Source organism: Myxocyprinus asiaticus, chromosome 32, assembly GCF_019703515.2.
Source record: "Myxocyprinus asiaticus isolate MX2 ecotype Aquarium Trade chromosome 32, UBuf_Myxa_2, whole genome shotgun sequence".
NCBI lineage: Eukaryota > Metazoa > Chordata > Actinopteri > Cypriniformes > Catostomidae > Myxocyprinus > Myxocyprinus asiaticus.
Window position 1 is genome coordinate 2683830 of NC_059375.1, and position 19776 is coordinate 2703605.

The window sequence follows — 19776 nt, forward strand, 5'->3', positions numbered from 1 at the left end:
TTGGTCACCATTCACTTGCATTGTAATGACCTACAGAGCTGAAATATTCCAAAAATCTTCATTTGTGTTTAGCAGAAGAAAGAAAGTCATATACATCTGGGATGACATGAGGGGGATTAAATGATAAGATCATTTTTGTTTTTGGGTGAACTATTCCTTTAAGAGTGAAATGAACAAGATTCAGAACACAGCGATAAATTAAAATCAATAAATTGGACTTAAAATATTGTTTATTGTACAATCTTGTACTCACTTAACTTCAGCCTAAAGCTCACACTTCTGACCAATTAATTGTCATGACTTTTCCAGTTGTCAACAGTTGTTTTATTTATCATTTGGACAGCTTACACAGGGTATTGAAATGCTTGCAAACAAGACACAGACACAAAGAATATAAATACAAAGTAAAGCATAGTATAAAGTACTTAGATGTTATTATTAGTAGTATTATATGTAACAAAGAAAGAGAAGGCATATGTGCTATTGATAAAGTATGGATTTTATGAGACACATTGCAGTGAAAGTAACATACTGTTAACAGTAAAGCAACAATAAATAAGTAGCAGACATCAATAATGATTACGGAATAAAGATTTTCTTAAACTTGCCAGACGCATCGCAGATAGTCTTTAGAGACAATACATTTTTGCATTTCCTTTTTTGTGCACCTTGTACATTTTTTGGCTTATCACATGTATATTTTATAAAAACTCTTGTCTGATCTCTAAAAATGTATCTGATCTTGTTGTAAAATCTTTGGTTCTCCACCAGACTACAGCTAACAGCCTCATTTACTGGGCTGCATTATGGATGTGGGCTCTGTGCTGTTGCTATGGACACCGTCAGACTCTTTTACAATGCTGATAATTATTCAACTCAGAAACAAACAGAGATTCAAAGTAGTGAGCTGGACTCACATTACCTGACACCTCTATCACCCATCAAAATGTCTTCTCTATTCTCTAAAACAAAGAGGGGATTGAGAAGGACGAATTCACTAGACATTGAAAGGCAACCTTAGTGTTTGGCAGAAAATTACTCGCCTAGTTCAGCAAAAGGTGATTTGATTTGGAATTCGGTCAGTCGGTGTTGTGAAAAGAGTTGAAGAGCTAAAAAGATGGGAAAAATGTGGATCCTGTGTGTGTATGTATATAGCTATGTTTTTTGGAAACATTATTTATAAATATATAGACAAAAACTTTTTTTTTTCTTCGTTTTTTAGGCGTAGGGTTAGAGTTAGTCTGTATTAATTAGAATAAGAAGTCAGTGGTCTTTTTTAGATGGCTAGATGAATATTTGTTTGTTTGTGTGGTGCAAATAAATCACTTCAACCTTTCTGATTATAGCTGCATAACTAATAGAAAAACAGGGTGAACAATTTTAAGCCCTTGTGCTGCTATTTTTTCAATGGAACACAAAAGGAGAAACAGGCTGCTTTAAGAACTGCCATTGTATGAAAAGGAACATAGTGCGGCTATTTGCACTGAAATAGTCTGATAAAAATAAAGAAATGAAAGACAAACTGCTCCTTTAGTGTCTCTGCAATGGCTTAGTGTGATAAGACGTTGTAAATGTGCTTTTTCTATGCGGATGACCTGAGTTTAATCCTCCTTTTGACCCAGTTTTCCCCATCCTGTTTCCTGTCTCCACTCTTAATATTTTTCTTTAATACTACTTATAATAATTAATAAAATGAATATAAAGGTTGATTTCCTCGCAGTGATAGGTTGGTGTAGGGTGTCTGTGGGACTCTAAATAAATACACTGCAGTGAAGCCCTGTTAGTATTTAATTAGAGGTGCAAACAGTATCTAGCTGGGTCCCAAACAACAAACTATACACTATGCACTCAGCCATGTAGTGTATGAATTTTCAAAGTGTAGAATTGAAGCATTCGCCGTTTAACAGCTGGCGGAAGTGATGTTTCAAACCCAAGCATAGTGTTGCCGCTAGCTTTAGCATGTTAGCCAATCTCATTTCAACACTTATATCTCAATAATAATATACATATTCATATTCATGGTATGATGGGAAAGCGTTTTACAAACTTTTGTAAGGTGCTGTCTTCACAGAAGTTTCGCTAGTTGTCATATTCTCCATTATTTACAATCATTTTGCCAGATCACCATCGCTGCCGATAACTCTCTAATATATAGCCCCTTCCGCTATGTATGGCAAGCCGCGTGTGCTGAGTAGACGAAATGTCCAACATTCCACACTCCGTTTTTGACAGTTGAAAAAGTGCATCATCCAGGTACTCATGGTACACTTTTTTGTTGCATTTTCAGTGTAAACATACTACTCACACTACTTACACTTCAAAATGATGTAAAATAGTGCAGAAGTGTGCGGTTTGGGACGCACCTCATGTCTAACACTATTTGCACTTAGTGCAAAGATGTTGCTATTTACACTTAGTGCAGTGCCTCTGCCTTATTATTATCCTGTTATCTTCTTGAAATCTCATATAGCATCCCATGTTTCTTGGATACAGTAATATTTTGACATAAGTTCATGTTAAGGCACATATTACTTTAAATCTTAGATTCTGTTATTGTGACTTAATTGACATTAATAGAAATTCATGAATTAAAAAGTGTTTGTGTTGGAAAAAAAACAGCTGCCTTTTAAAGACGTTTAACTCTTTTAGAGCTTGGAAATGTAAAACAAATCTTGTGGATATTTTGTTTGTGTTCTGCAGCTCGCACTCCTTTCCAGCTGAATCGCAAACAAATGTGTCCCCACTCAAGATATACTTTATGTCCACTGAAGTGCAGATGCAATCTTTGTTTATGAAAATATAAAGTTACATCTGAGTGAATTGGAACCCAGGGCTTCTTGTACAAGAGGCGAAATGTTATCAGTTGACCACCCAGTTAGACTCTCAACATCTGAGCTGATTGATGTAATTCTGACTAACAGTATCTCATGACCGAAAGTAGCAGACGTAGAGCTAAAGTTATGAATTTAATATGTGAAATATTTATTTTAGAGCTTGAATTGATCGTCAAAACTGACTGTTCATCAAAACAGACAATTTGAAATAATATTTTACAAGCGCTTGCTGTGCGACTTCAAATTAATGCTGTGTAAGAATCTTGCGAGATTGACGAGAGCGGGATCCCTTCTAGACACAACCATCTGATAGCTCTACTGCTTTTGAACGCACATTTAATCTGCACGCACTTTATTCAGCCACAGAATTACACTTTTCTGCAATTTAAAATTAACGGTCATTCAGAGACATACCATCCCAGTGGTCCGTCCTGCCCTCTTTGCAGTGACCGTCGAGCTAAGCCTGGCTCTCCTGTCTGCCCAGGTCCCAGTCCAACTCTGGAGCCGCTGACCTTCTGCCCGCTTTAGCGCTGCTTGATCTCGTCCCCACTCTGGAGCCACCCAAATATCCTCCCACTCCTGCTTTGGAGCCACCCGGCCCTCAGTCTGCTTTGGCGCAGAGTCCCTCTGCGTAGTGTCCGCCCTGAGTTCATCTAACCCAACCTCTACCTTGGAGCCACTTCTGTGGTTTCCCCCACCCGCCCCCCTCGATTGGTACTACCTGTACCCCCTTGGTCTGTTTCCAGTCTTCCTGCCACACTGTGTTCTGTCCTGCCGGTCCAGCCCTGTTCGTCACCTGCGCCCCCCTGGATTTTTCTGCAGGCTTTCCCTTGGTCCACACCTTGCCTGCTCCTCCAGCCCACCCTTTAGTGTGTTTGTTCCTCCGGTGCCCCCCTGGACCCAGACACGTTTGCTGGCTTATGTTGGACCCTTTTATCTTCTGTTTGTTTGTTTGGTTTTGTATTGATCAGGTTGGGACGCCAGGTGGCATCCCTTAGAGAGGAGGGTAATTTCAGGATCCTGCCACCTTGGTTTGGTTTTAGTTTTTTACTTTTTGTTGTAGGATCCTGTCATCTTTGTTTTTTTTTTTATTTGTTTTTTTGTTTTGTTTTTTTGTTTTTTATTTTTATATGTTTTTGGGTTGTCTTGGTTTTCCTGTTTATCCTGCCCTGTCATTTGGCTTTGTGTTTTTCTATGTGCTGTCCTTACCCCTCCCTGCTTGTTTGCACCTTGACCTCTTATCAGCCCTCATTTGTTTTTTGTTTTTTGTTTTACCTGTTCTCCATTATCTTTCTGTGTTTATATACTTGTCTTTTTTTTATTTGTAACTTGCTGGATTGTCTTGTGCTAAACTGCTTTTTGGTATCTCTGCAATGTCAATTTTCCTGTCTAGTTTGTATTTTTGCTCTGTTTTGGTTCTGTTTTGCATTTTTTTTATTAAATACATTTTCATTGATCCCTGCTCTGCAATTAAGACCTTTCCCCTTCCACTGTACCTGACAATGATAGCTGTGTGAGGAACATGAACTGAATGTTTTAATAACTGAAAATCTTCCTCTCCATGAAGGCAGTTACATTTCATTTAAAAATATACATCTGAACATTAGTAACTTATGCTGGTGCTGGTGCTGGCAATGACAGCCATGGCAGGTGTGACCACTGGCTCGTAGAGCAGAGGCGGGCCTGGACCATGGAGCAGAGGCAGGCCTGGACAAAAGGCTTGTTTGTGACATGGCATGGAGCAGTCTGGGACTTGGCTGAGACATGGCATGGAGCAGACTGAGGTATTGCTGTGACATGGCATGGAGCAGGCTGACTCTGGTGTGGCGTTGACATGGCCTGGAGCTGACTCTGGCATGGTTGTGACATGGCCTTGAGCTGACTCTGGTGTGGCTGTGACATGGCCTGGAACTGACTCTGGCATGGCTGTGACATGGCCTGGAGCTGACTCTGGCGTGGCCGTGACATGGCCTGGAGCTGACTCTGGCATGGCCGTGACATGGCATGGAGCACACTGAGGATCCGGGGCAGAAGATGGCGTAAGCTCAGCGACCATGACGTGGAACTCTGGCTTGGCGGCCATGACGTGGGGCAAAGTTGTGGAAGGTGGAGCCGTGAGAGGCTCGAGGGGCGAAGCCGTGGAATGCGGAGCCGTGGGAGATTGGACTCCTTGGTAACTGCCTAGCAACCAAATGATCGATCGATCTATCTATCTATCTGATAGACTGAATGGTCTTATAATCTTTAAACTTTGAACTTTTAAAACTACTACTTAAACTTATAACTACTTCAAACTTAAAACCTTCAAACATTAAGCTTTTTCAACTACTTCAAACTTTCAGGCGAGGCTTTCTCAAGCCAACCTAAAGTTTGTCCACAAGCTTTTCAATCTAGTTATTATTATTATTCTGAGACTAAACTTTCTGACTCTAACTCCTCCTAGAGCTTTTAAGGTACATGCACCAAACTTGGCACAGACCTTCAGACTAATCCAAAATAGTGTGCTATATCTTTTCTAACTGATCAGAAATATGGTATTCCAGTATCGGACTTCCGAATAGGCCTCATGTCTCTTTCACTTCCATTCAAGGAATGAAAAATTTTTCCTGTAATAAATCCTTTAGAGGATTCAAGCTACATCCTATAACTCCACCACTCATACTTTCTATCTATCACTCCATCTTTTTCTTTTTATATCTTTATATCACTCTTTTTATTCTTTCTTTCACTCTATCACTTTAACACCCTAGCAACTGCATACAATCTAGCAACCATTTAGTGCACCCTAGCAACCAAAACCAATTGACTGCCATTCAAAATGGCTTAGATGAATATCTCTAGATCAGAATGTCCTACAGACATGAGATTTGGCTTGTTTGAATTGGGTGAGCAATCAGTCTTCAAGTATCATCATGGAAACTACTTAGCCATGCCCTAGCAACCATTTAGATCACCCTAGCAACCAAACACCATTGACTTCCATTCAAAATCACTAAGATGGGTATCTCAGGATCAGAATGTCGTAGAGCCTTCCGGGTTGACTTATTTCACTCAGGATAGCAAGGAGCCATGTTAAGTATCACTCTGGTAACTGCCTAGCAACCACATGGGGTTACCCTAGCAACCAAGTAACAAATCATATATCTCTGCACCAGAACATCGTAGAGACTTCCGGTTTGACTTATTTCACTCAAGATAGCAAGGAGCCCCATTAAGTATCACTCTGGTAACTGCCTAGCAACCGCATGGGTTACCCTAGCAACCAAGTAACAAATCACATATCTCTGCACCAGAACATCATAGAGACTTCCTGGTTGACTTATTTCACTCAGGACGGCAAGTAGCCATGTTAAGTATCACCTTAGTAACTGCCTAGCAGCCAGATGGGTCTACCCTAGCAACCAAGTAACAAATCACATATCTCTGCACCAGAAAATCGTAGAGACCTCCGGGTAGACTTATTTCACTCAGGATGTCAAGGAGCCATGTTAAGTATCACCATGGTAACTGCTTAGCAACCAAGTAACAAATAACATATCTCTGCACCAGAAAATTGTAGACACTTCCGGTTTCATTCATTGGACTCAGGGTAGCAAGAAAGCTTTTGAGTAGCACCTTGGTAACTGCCTAGCAACCATATGGGTTTACCCTAGCAACCAAGTAACAAATCACATATTTCTGCACCAGAACATCATAGAGATTTTGGGTTGCTTTCATTGGACTCAGGGTAGCAAGGAGCCTTTTGAGTATCACCTTGGTAACTGCCTAGCAAACAAATGACCTATCTATTGATCTATCTATCTATCTATCTATCTATCTATCTATCTATCTATCTGATAGACTGAATGGTCTTTTAATCTTTAAACTTTGAACTTTTAAAATTACTACTTAAACTTATAACTACTGCAAACTTAACACCTTCAAACTTCAAGCTTTTACAACTACTTCAAACTTTCAGGCTAGGCTTTCTCAAACCAACGTAAAGTTTGTCCACAAGCTTTTCAATCTAGTTATTAAATTCTGAGACTAAAATTTCTGACTCCAACTCCTCCTAGAGCTTTTAAGCTACATGCACCAAACTCGGCACAGACCTTCAGACAAATCCCAAATAGTGTGCTATATCTTTTCTAACTGATCAGAAATACGGTATTCCAGTATTGGACTTCCGAATAGGCCTCATGTCTCTTTGACTTCCATTCAAGGTATGAAAACTTTTTCCTGTAATAACTCCTTTAGAGGATTCAAGCTACATCCTATAACTCCACCACTCATACTTTCTATCTATCACTCCATCACTTTCTTTTTATATCTTTACATCACTCTTTTTATTCTTTCTTTCACTCTATCACTTTAACACCCTAGCAACTGCATACAATCTAGCAACCATTTAGTGCACCCTAGCAACCAAAACCCATTGACTGCCATTCAAAATGGCTTAGATGGATATCTTCAGATCAGAATGTTCTACAGACATGAGATTTGGCTTGTTTGAATTGGGTGAGCATCACCCTAGCAACCAAACACCATTGACTTCCATTCAAAATCACTAAGATGGGTATCTCAGGATCAGTGTCGTAGAGACTTTCGGGTTGACTTATTTCACTCAGGATAGCAAGGAGCCATGTTAAGTATCACCTTGGTAACTGCCTAGCAACCACATGGGCTTACCCTAGCAACCAAGTAACAAAACACATCTCTGCACCAGAACATCATAGAGGCTTTGGGTTGCTTTCATTTGAATAAGGGTAGCAAGCTGCCTTTTGAGTATCACCTTGGTAACTGCCTAGCATCCAAATGATCTATCTACTACTTAAACTTATAACTACTTCAAACTTAAAACCTTCAAACTTCAAGCTTTTACAACTACTTCAAACTTTCAGGCTAGGCTTTCTCAAGCCAACCTAAAGTTTGTCCACAAACTTTTACATCTAGTTAGTCTTGTCTTTTCATTGGTTTAAGTTCAATTAGTCTTGTTATCTTGTTTATAGTTTAGTCTTGTGATTGGTTGTCTTGTTTACCTGTTACCCATGTCTTTGTATTTAAGCCCTCATGTTTGCCATTGTCTAGTGTCAAGTATTGTGTATGTAACTTTGTTGTATCTTGAAGTCAAGCCAAGTCAAGTTTTAGTCAAGTTGTGTTTTGTTTATGTCAAGTCAATAGTCAAGTCTAGTCTAGTCTAGTCGTTCATGTTTATGTTTTGTTTTGTTCACGTTAGTAGTCAGGGTTTTTGGATCTCACGTTTGGAAATAAACTGCACTTGGGTTCATCACTTCACCATCGTCTCTTCGTCTGCCTGTTTCCAGCATCGTTTCAGAATACCTGATTGCCCATAATGAACCCAGTAGATCAGCTCCTTCATCTACGCCAGGGGAGTCATCCCCTGGATGAGTATGTGGAGGAATTCTGCGCTCTGGCCTGCAGGGTGGATTTTAATGAGGTGGCCCTCAAGGACTGTTTCCATTTCGGGCTTAATGAGCTGATTTCCTCTTTGATGCCTTACGATCGGTGTGCCGACGGCCTTGCTCGGTATATCGACCTTGCCTTACTGATGGGTGGTTCACCATTCACCATAGGGGAGACGGCCAACAAGCCAACGGCCATGCCTGCCACGGCCAACAAGCCAACGGCCACACCTGCTACTGCCAATGAGCCAACGCCCACCACGGCCAACGAGTCAATTTCCACGCCTGCCATGGCCAGTGAGCTGGAAGCTTCGTCCGTCCCAGGGCCAGCATTGCCAGCCTCGTCCGTCCCAGAGCCAGCACTGCCAGCCTCGTCCGTCCCAGAGCCTGCGCTGCCAACTTCGGGCTCCCAGAGGAGGAGGAGGAGGAGAAAGGCTTCTGTTTCCAAGTCTCAGCCCATGTACATGACCACAGAGGTCGTTTCCAAGTCTCTGCCCATGTACATGACCACGGAGGTCGTTTCCAAGACTCTGCCCATGTTTACGACCACAGAGGTCGTCTCCGAGTCTCTGCCCATGTACACAACCACAGAGGTTGTTTCCAAGTCTCTGCTCATGTACACGACCATGGAGGTCGTTTCCAAGTCTCTGCCCATGTACATGGCCACAGAGGTCATTTCCAAGTCTCTGTCTATGCCCACGACCACAGAGGTTGTACCCGAGTCTCTGTCTACACCCACGACCACATAGATCATTCCCGAGTCTCAGTCTATGCCCATGACCCCAGAGGTCATTCCTGAGTCTCTGTCTATGCTTCATCCCTTGAGCCTCCCATGGCTCCACCTTCCACGACTTTGCTCCACATCATGGCCGCCAAGCCCAAGTTCCACATTGTGGTGCCAAGCCCGAGTTCCATGTCATGGCCGCCAAGCCCGGTTCTACATCATGGCAGCCACGCCAGAGTCAGCTCCAGGCCATGTCACAGCCAAGCCGGAGTCAGCTCCAGGCCATGTCACAGCCATGCCTCAGACTGATCCCTGCCATGTCAAAGCCAAACCTCAGTCTGCTCCATGCCATGTCAAAGCCAAGCTTCAGTCTGCTCCATGCCATGTCTCAGCCAAACCCCAGACTGTTCCATGTCACAAGCAAGCCTCTGCTCCATGGTCCAGGCCCGCCTCCGCTCCACTGGGGACCTCCATCCCTGCGGTTCCGCCTTGGTCCTCATCCCCATCAGCTCCGCCCCTCGAGCCTTTCAGGGCTCCATTGGCTTTGCCCTGTTCCCACGCCCCACTCCCTGTCTTGCTGGGCCACGTCCCACACCCTGTCTCAAACATGGCCATAGCCTATCAATAATTACCTTTCGACAATAATACGATCATTATAAATTATGTAATTAAAAGTTATATAAACACATGTTTGTCATTTGAGAATCTAATAACACATTTTTAACATAGTAAATAAGATGATGCTTTGTATAAAAACTAAGAATCTGAAATAAAGGATTGACATCAGTAATGCATTAGTTTTCTTTTCTTTTCTTTTTTTTTTTTTTGTAATGCTTCATAGTCTTCCCTTTCCCCCGGTGACAAGGGTCACAGTATGTCATCTTTACCTCAGACTCACACTGGCACTAGTCACAGATTTTACACACACAAATTCTTTAGCTAATTGCATTTACAGTTTTATTTGCACAATTGCCACAGAAAAAAAGATGTCTGCTTTTAAAAGAAAACAATTAACAGATGAGGAGATCAGAGAAATAGTTTTTAATTCTCAAGATGTCTACACCACTGCTTCATCACCTGCACACATACACACACACAACACCAAAGGAGGTGGAGGAGGTAAGCTCTTCCTGCTGGAGGACTACAGCAATACATGTGTGTGCCATGCAACACTTCCTTGTGTGTTACTCCATGCTTTGAGGAGTACCACATACTCAAACATTATTGAATCTATAAAAGGTTGTTTAAATGTTCTTTATAGTTCAAATGTAATGTTATTTGGGGCCTGGGTAGCTCAGTGAGTAAAGACACTGACTACCACCCCTGGAGTCAAGTTTGAATCCAGGGTGTGCTGAGTGACTCCAGCCAGGTCTCCTAAGCAACTAAATTAGCTCTGTTGCTAGGGAGGGTAGTCACATGAGGTAACCTCCTCGTGGTTACTATAATGTAGTTCTCGCTCTCGGTGGGGGGCATGGCGAGTTGTACGTGGATGCCACGGAGAAAAGTGTGAAGCCTCCACACCTGCTATGTTTCCACGGTAAAGCGCTCATCAAGCCACGTGATAAGATGCATGGATTGCCGGTCTCAGATGCGGAGGCAACTGAGATTTGTCCTCCGCCACCCGGATTGAGTCACTACGCCACCATGAGGATGTAGAGCGCATTGGGAATTGGGCATTCCAAATTGGGGAGAAAAAGGGGAGAGAGAAAAAAAAGGTAAAATGTTATTTCATACTGCTTAGTAAATTTTATATATATATATATATATATATATATATATATATATATATATTGTAAGTAGTTCTTATTTGAAATTACTATGGTCTATGGAATTTGTGTTTTTTGTTTAACCATAACTGTAATAAAACTGTTTGCATCATTATGTCATTCATTATGCCTCTTGATAAAGCAGAGCCAAGTTACATAGTACTTCACATCATGCACACTCAGGACATATACAACTTACAAGTGAATAACACTCCTTTCAGCATGTTTTTGTTCCTCTCCATGGATGAATCATTGACAAAGTGGAAGGGTAGGCTGGCATGTCAGCAGTTTATAACTGCAAAAAGAAACAGATGTCACATTTGTGTGTGTGTGTGTGACATGCACAGTGAGTATTTGTATCGGCATTCACCATTATGAGAGGCTTGGGATCTCTGTGTCTGTTGTAATGACCTTACCACTGCCTTGTGTGAGGAAGAATACTGGTATACCAGTCCCACATTATCCCAACAATGATACATGGCCTGTGGTACAGTGGGGCAAATAGGATGAGAATGACCATGATAACCTACAAAATGACCAAAGAGAAAGCAGAGTAGTAAAGTAGTGAGGTAATCACCAAATACATGAGAGCTGTGCAACACTCCCTTTTGTGTTAGCCCATGTTTTCAGGAGTACCACACACTGAAGCATTACTGAGAACTGAAATAAAATAAGCAAATGTTTAATTAACAGTTGTTATGACATTTGTATTAGTTATTGTTATATTTCAATTGTTATTTATGGTAAATTGTGTATTTTTTTCCCCTTGTAATTGGTTTATGCATTGTGGGCTTTTGTTTACCACAAATGCAATGTAACTGAAGGTTATGAATGCCATTTAGTAGCTGTTATGGTTATGTTGCTTGTATTTATTAAAATATTTATATTGTTATTCATTATATTGATATTTATTAAAACATTGTCTATAAACAAATGCATATAAAAAGCATAGATCAATAGATAAAATTCAATAAAATCTAATTTTAAGAATAATGCTAATACTGAACATATATCTGGTCTCTCACATAGCAAATATATATATATATATATATATATATATATATATATATATATATATATATATATATATATATATATTTCATGTGGTTATTTCTCTATATTCCCTATATACTCTAGTAACACATTTGAGCATCTAATGGTGATGGAAGGAAACAGTGTGACTATACTGCATTACAAATGTCAAACACTATGCCAAGACAGAAACAAAAATGGCTTCAAAACTTTAATTGTCCAGCCAATTGTCACACTCTGTTTGTTGGAATATGAGCATAGCTGAGCCAAACCCATCTGATACAAGACAGATCATAATCCAAGAGACCCGATTTCAGTCATAACTAAATTTTGTAAAATGTGTATTTACAGCTTTTTGCCTTTGCATTAGAGTATATTGCTGATGAATTACATATCATGCTACTTTCAATTGCAACCCATTACTAATATTAGCATAAGAATATAGGCTATACCTCACAATAGCATTTGAACAACTCGAGCATTACGTAAACTACAACAACAATTGATACAGATCATAAACATTATTCATGCGTTTATCATGGTCAACATGTGTTTGCAAACAATTTTGGGAGCTTCGCAATCAAAAAAAGACTTAATGTACTCACCAGTAGCAATCCTGTAACATGTTGGCAGAAAAATTGCACGTGGGAGCGAAATTCAAAGCCCGAGAAAATAAATCATGTAGAATTTACGTTCAAAAGGGTTAACTTTAAAGGGTCCAATAACAGGGTGTATACTGAAATTGAGTAGTGTAATGAGCGATAGCAAGACAAACAGACCCAAATGCAGAGGAACAGTTCAAAGGATTTATTTACAATACATGTGAGCAGTCACTGTGGATGTTGAGGATCCCAGCACCGGCTGCAGCAGCGGAGAGAGATGACAGAGAAGCGCGCGCGCTGTGGCCGCGCCTGGAGCAATTCGTGAAGAGTGTGTTCATAGAATGAGTGTGTGCATTATGAAAGTCAGGAATAGATTAGTGGAATGCTCTGTTGAAGCTTAGTGAGGTGCAGAACAACGCCCAGCATGGTAGAGCAATCAAGCTCCTGACACACAGGCAAAGACGAGGTATCCTCTGTGGAAACCCAGCTGAAACACAGTGAACAGCCAACAGATACATGAGACAGGCCCAACTAGGCAGAGAGTGTGAGGTTAGTTACTTCACACCAAACAATAATCTAGCAAAGATACTGAGAACACAAAGGGCTTAAGAAGGGAGTGAATTAGAGGAGAACAGGTGTTGCTCGGCACGCTAATCAATGGCAAGAGGAGCGTTTCCCCGGGAATAATCAATGTTCATGAGGGAGAGAAAATAACAAAACATACAAACTCGTCAGAGCCATGACAAGTAGTATCTGGCTGGTCATAGTAATATGTGGCCAGATCTAATTAATTTCTGTTCAGACTGCAATTGCTTTTGCTAGCATGTCCACATTTGTTGTCATAGAAACTATACAAAAAGAGTTTAGCAATGGATTTTTTGCCATTGATTATGTTTTTTATGAGAGCAGTATCCAAATATGAATACATTTGTCACAGACAACGACATACAAAATGGAAAAGTAGCATATGCAATGTTTGTTGCTGCTAGGGTTGACGCACCTGAGGAGAACTCACTGTAAAAGAGGTTTGTACTGCTTTGGCTGCCCTGTAACTTATACTGTATATGACATATTGGTGCGTTCCATTTAGAATTTATCATATGCCCTGTTCCCATAAAAGACTTTCCTGTCCACTGTGAATGTTTCGGGCTGAAATGTTTAAAAAAACAGTCATTTTGAACTCACTTTTTAGGTTTTAATTGAAAATTCTGTAACGATTCTGCAGTGTGGACATCATTATTGTTTTCCTTTTAAAATGCATTGTGAATAATTTATACTGTTTGGAACGCAGCAAATGTCTTCTCAAAAAATCTGACATAACTCTCTGCACACAACAAATGATGAAAAATGTAATTTGGAAAATTAAATCTGTCCGTTCAGACTGAGATGCATAAACAAAAATCAGGTTTTAATTGGATTTCAAACCACCTACGAATGTGGTTTGGATCAGGCTTGTAAAAATCAGAATTTATGCATTTTTGTCCTGTTCAGACTACAAAAACCTAAATGGATTTGTGTCAGATAGGTAAAAAAAAAAATCGTCTTTTTCTGCCTGTGTGAACATAGCCTTAGAGCAACTGATAGGAGCTAATATTATGCAAGCTAGAGTTGATTATCAGTATTATTTTCATGCAGAAGCGGGTTTTCAAATCATTTGCTTCATTGATGTGTGGATTGCATGTCTTGAGAGAGTTCTTGTCTGGTGATACAAATGACTAGCATTTAAAGCATGGTGTTTTAATCATATATATAATGAATAGCTGGAATGTAATAAATTAAGAACAATACAGATTACACAGTACACAGCTGAGTAAAATAAGCATACTGCTGTATCATGTCTTTGCCACCTGTGCAAATGAATGGAAAGTTAACTTTCTTATTAAGTGCTGTTGTTGTTTGTTTGTTTTTCTTTGTTTTCTTTATATATATATATATATATATATATTTGTTTCCTTGTCAGGTATTTGTATATAGAACTCAAGCGCAGATAGTCAGAAACTCTTAAAAGTTTTATTGTTAAAAGTTTTGCCAGAGTTATATGAGAGAGAGAGAGGACGGTTTAGGTGAGTGTGTTTGATTACTCCCTTGGCTTTATTGCTACGTTCACAATATAATGTGACAAATGTAGCATTTTGTGACACTACAGCGCTGCTCGTTGGAAATTGTAGCTTGTTACTGGAAAAGCTACACTGTTGTGAAAAAAAAATAATTAACTACTGTCTAACTACTAACTAAGTTAGAAGCGTTGGTACTTTTAGTTACAGTAACTATTTCCCAACACTTATTCAGACCTAGGCCATATTTATGTGGTCTTGAGAGGTCTCCTTCTGAAATGAATGACTCCTTTGTCAGATGTTCTGGACAAACCTGCAAAGGAAAAATGATAAACTTAATTAAACCAGAATCCCATGGCCTCTCAGGTCCAGGCATTTCAAGATTAAACTCATTGAGTGTCTTGCCTTCCTCCAGGAAAAGAGAACAACACATGCACACACACCATTTTTACATTACCACAATGGGGTTATTGGCAGATTCCTTGTTTAACTTTCAATTAGAATGACAATTGTGAGTTTATAAACAGGCACGTTATTTGAATTCATTTAAAACTTGGTGAGACTGAAAATTGGCCTTTTGCAAAAGAATTTAAGCATTGTTTGGTGTCACAAAATGTTTTCCACAACCTGTTCATTGATCCCAGGTATATTTCTGGCTAAATTAAAATGTAACAGCAAACAGTAGGATGGCATTGATGCATTTAATTAAAAGTCAGCAGACAACAACAAACAAGTTCATGAGCATGGTGTTGCCACAGCTCCTATGACATTAAATATCTTTGATATAATACAGCACATCTCCTCCTCGCAAGCTCCAGCATGCTAAAAAAGCATATGGCTCATTTTAATACTAATTAAATATTCAGTGCGAGCTTCTTGCCTAAGGTATGTTGGTTGTTGTTCACTGCAGTGAAGGTTTCAGAGTTTGGGTCAGTGGGAAGAAATGCACACAAATCAACCAGTGGAAACAATTAAAAAAGGGACGCCGTTTTACATGCTAATTAGCACATGCCTCTGATGCAAGGTATTTTTCAGTCATAACAAGCACTGTGGGGACTAAGGGGTCAGTACAGTCGACACATTTTCCCACAGACATAAGTGCGTCTGAATGTCAAAGAACATGTATTTATCAGAGGTGGGTAGAGTAGCCAAAAACTGTACTCAAGTAAAAGTACAATTACTTTAAAAAATATAATTACTCAAGTAGAAGTAAAAGTACTAACAAAAATAATTACTTGAGTAAGAGTAAGCAAGTATCCAATCAAAAGAGTACTCAAGTAGTGAGTAATTCATTACTTTCACAAATGACATAATAAACATTTACTTCCCTATATTCCATTACATAATACTGTAGGGCTTTACTGGTTGTTTAGATCAGTGTTACTATCAGAAATAATTCATAATTATTTCTGTAGTTATTAATCAATATTTAAATTAATCAATTGAATCTAACTCATTAAAACCTCATATGGGACTCCAGTAAATGTAGTGTGCTATGTTTAGGAGCAAGTTTGGTTATTAGCAATAATTAATAATTATCAAAGATAATTATTAATTATTAAAATCAATAGAACATTGATGAGAATCAATGTTAGCTTTTTTAAATCCTTTAAATCAACAATTATCAAAGATAATCGTTAATTGTTAACATCGATGAAACATTAATTAAAATTAACACTAGCTTATTGATCATTCAAATTCAATCATCAAAGATAATTATCAATTATCAAAAATCAATAGAATATTAATAAGGATTAACATTGACGGGGCACCACCCTGAAATCAGGGACTAATAACCGAATAGTAAAACAGTCTCAATATTAGATTGTTTTCTTAGGAAAATCGACATCCGAAGAATATCGATTTTTGGGAAAAAAAACAATGAATAAAGGTTTGAATCCGAGCACTGACGTCCCGTCAGCATGACCAAAACACTTCTCTTTGTAATATAAACAAAGTTTATTTATGCAGTAATATCAGTTAATAATTAATACAATGCAGTCAATAAACTTCCGACTTACAACTACAAACTAAACAGTGATATGATTAGATATGGAAATAAAATAATCCTATAACACATAAGGTGTGTGTGTGACAGTGTGTGTGTGTGTCAGTGTGGTTATTACGAGAGAGAGAGAGAGAGAGAGAGAAGTGACAGCCGTAAAGCCGATTTCGCGATGTGGGAGAGAAAGCAGCTCTCAGCTCATCACTTAGAGACGTGGTTTTACGAGCGTGGCTCGTAAAAGTCCCGCGTTATTTGACTCTTTAATGGATGAACTCAGTTGCTGTCTCACCCGCAATGGCGAAATTGCACAACAATCCAATTTGGTTGGACCACAATACAGCAAAACAAATTTGTGATAATTAATACCCTGAGTATTAATAATGAGCTGACATGGCGGTCCGTAAACTGTACAAGCAAAAACCTTGAAACACAAGAATAACACACTATAATATTCTATCTCTGCCCAGACGTAAACCCTTACTTGAATCGCATGAGGACACAGGTAGAATGTGTTTTCCTCCGTCCTTTAATTCTGACCCGGTTCCTTGAGGCTCGGGTGATGACAAGAGGCCGTTTCCTCGCTCTGTCGGTGGGCGGTATGGCTGTTGATTCTCGGCGGGCTGGCGGAGAACTCAGAAATGTCGACTTGATTGAAGATGGAAGAGAAATCTTTAATCTCTTCACTTCTGTAGGCAAACGGATGAAGATGCGAATTGCTCAGCGGTCTCCTTTGGATCCGTTAGAGTGTTCGGTTGAACACAGAGTAATCTCAACTCGTCCAGCGAGATGGAGATTGTATGGCCACAGTTTCAAGTCGGACGTTACTTCCTTGTACCACGAGGTTGCACCGGAGAGCAGCAAAGAGCTGCGTCCACATCCTGCAAACAAAGTCGCTGGAAGCCAATCTCTGAAGCATTTCAGAGGTATTTCTACTCCTGATGATGTCATGGTTTGAGGTACGTTCTGTTGTGTGCCTCATCCAATAGGAGTTGAGAGTTTGATCCTTTAGTGAGCAAGGGTTCATGGATTTGTAGTCTGTTTTGGACTCCCTTTGTTTGATTTTGGCGCGATTTTTATCAGTAAGATTTACAACATGGAATATGGGGGCTGAGTTAGGTTTTACGACTGTATTAGGCCTGCCTTTGTCTTCTATCTGAATACATGAGGCCCAACAATACACACTGAACATGTATTACAGAATTATTATTATTATTAATGGAAATTCTGTCATCATTCACCATCATGTTGTTCCAAACCCGAATGTCTTTCTTTCTTCCATGCAACACAATGAGATATTAGACAGAATTTTTGCTTGAGTCAATATTTACTTTCAGTGAATGTTTTTTTTTTCTCCATATTTTGAAAGTGAATGTGACTGAGACTGTCAGTCCCTAACATTCTGTCAAACATATTTTGTGTTCCACATAATACAAAGCATCACACTGGTTTGGAACAACATGAGGGTAGGGAAATTATGACAGAATATTAAATTATGGCTGCGCTATCATTTTAAAGAGATAGTTTACCCAAAAATGAAAATTCTCTCATCATTTACTCACCCTCATGCCAACCTTCCTTTCTTCTATAGAACACAAATTAAGATTTTTAGAAGAATAATGTAGCTCTGTAGGCCATACTTTTGATGCTCCAAAAAGCACATAAAGGCAGCATAAAAGTAATCCATAAGACTCCAGTGGTTAAATCCATATCTTCAGAAGTGATATGATAGGTGTGGGTGAGAAACAGATCAATATTTGTCATGTTTTGCTAGACAGCAGGGGTGATATGCAGAGAATGTGAATAACCAAAAACACAAGAAGAAGAATGTGAAGGTGACCTGTTTCTCTGTTTCTCATCCACACCTATCACATTGCTTCTGAAGATACTGATTTAACCACTGGAGTCTTATGGATTACTTTTATGCTGACTTATGTGATTTTGTTTAGCTCTAAAATGTTGCCACCCATTCACTTGCATTGTAAGGACCAAATGAGCTGAAAAATTCTTCTAAAAATCTTCATTTGAGTTCAGCAGATGACAGAAAGACATACACATCTGGGGTGGCATGAGGGTGAGTAAATAATGAGAATTGTAAGTTTTGGGTGAACTATCCCTTTAAGGGCTCTTGTCAGATCTGGATGAATTTGTCCATAAGAGAGGTTTGGAAACATTTCTAGTAATTAGTATAGTGAAAATGTCCCACAAGGACATTATATATAATGCTGAAATATAAACCAAAGCAAGATCATGTTTTATTAATGCCTACTTTAGCTATTTCATAGCTTTTAAAGTCCTGTGTGGATTCTCATTTCAGTGTAGTTACAGTTTTCAGTGTTGAAAGAATTTAGATCATTAGTTCTGTACAGCAGTACTGCCACTCTCTAAATGAGAGTATGCAGCCTAGTGCATAGGGCACCAACCCTGGTCGTGGAACATTCGCTGTGTCTGAAACCGCCCCCTATCCACTATATAGTGCACTATACTGGGTGTCTGCCATTTTGTAGGAGTGTCTGAATTCTGAGTGAGCCACTCATTCCCTACATTTGTTCACTCATTATTACCCACAATGCACTCTAATTTCGAGTGTACATTTGATGTACACTCGACAATGGTTAATTGCCCACAATCCACCATGGGGAAGACACACGAGCTGGGAGTTTACTGCTTCCTTCACTCCTGCAATATTATTTCTTGCTGAATGTAGTAAATTACTTTTTGACAAATCATTACTTGATTAACATAATAACATATAGAGAGACAAAAATACAGATACATTTTAAAATGTACTCTTTATTTGTTCAAATGTGTTTACTCTTTATATTAACACACAGTATATATTAAAAATGAAAAACAGAATGAAGATTTATTGTATTAATATATTATTTAATGAGAATAACAAGTTAGGCACAAGTATTTAAAAATGTAATATGTGATATTGTTTCTGCGACAGCCCCAGAGCTCCGACACTCAGTGTATACGTCAGTATCCAAATTCACTCACTCATTTCGTTCACTTACTGCTGAGATATAGTGCACTAACTGCCATTCACTATACAGGAAATAGTGAATGAGTGGACGATTTCGGACACAGCCACTCTCTTAGCCATACGAACACCTCACGCCCGCACATCTCTCACGCACGCGCCCCGCGCCCCTTGCTGTGCACGTGCAGAAATGCTGTCTGTTTGTGCTCCAGTTGTCAATCAGAAGTTGTCAAAGAATGGCAGAGCAAAAGGCATTTATTTACACTTAACTTGGATGTTTACATGGATTTATAGTTAATCCGCCTGAAGTAGCTGCGATAATTGCCAGTACCCCTGCGAGGCGTGTGGAAAATGCATAAATACTGCACATGACA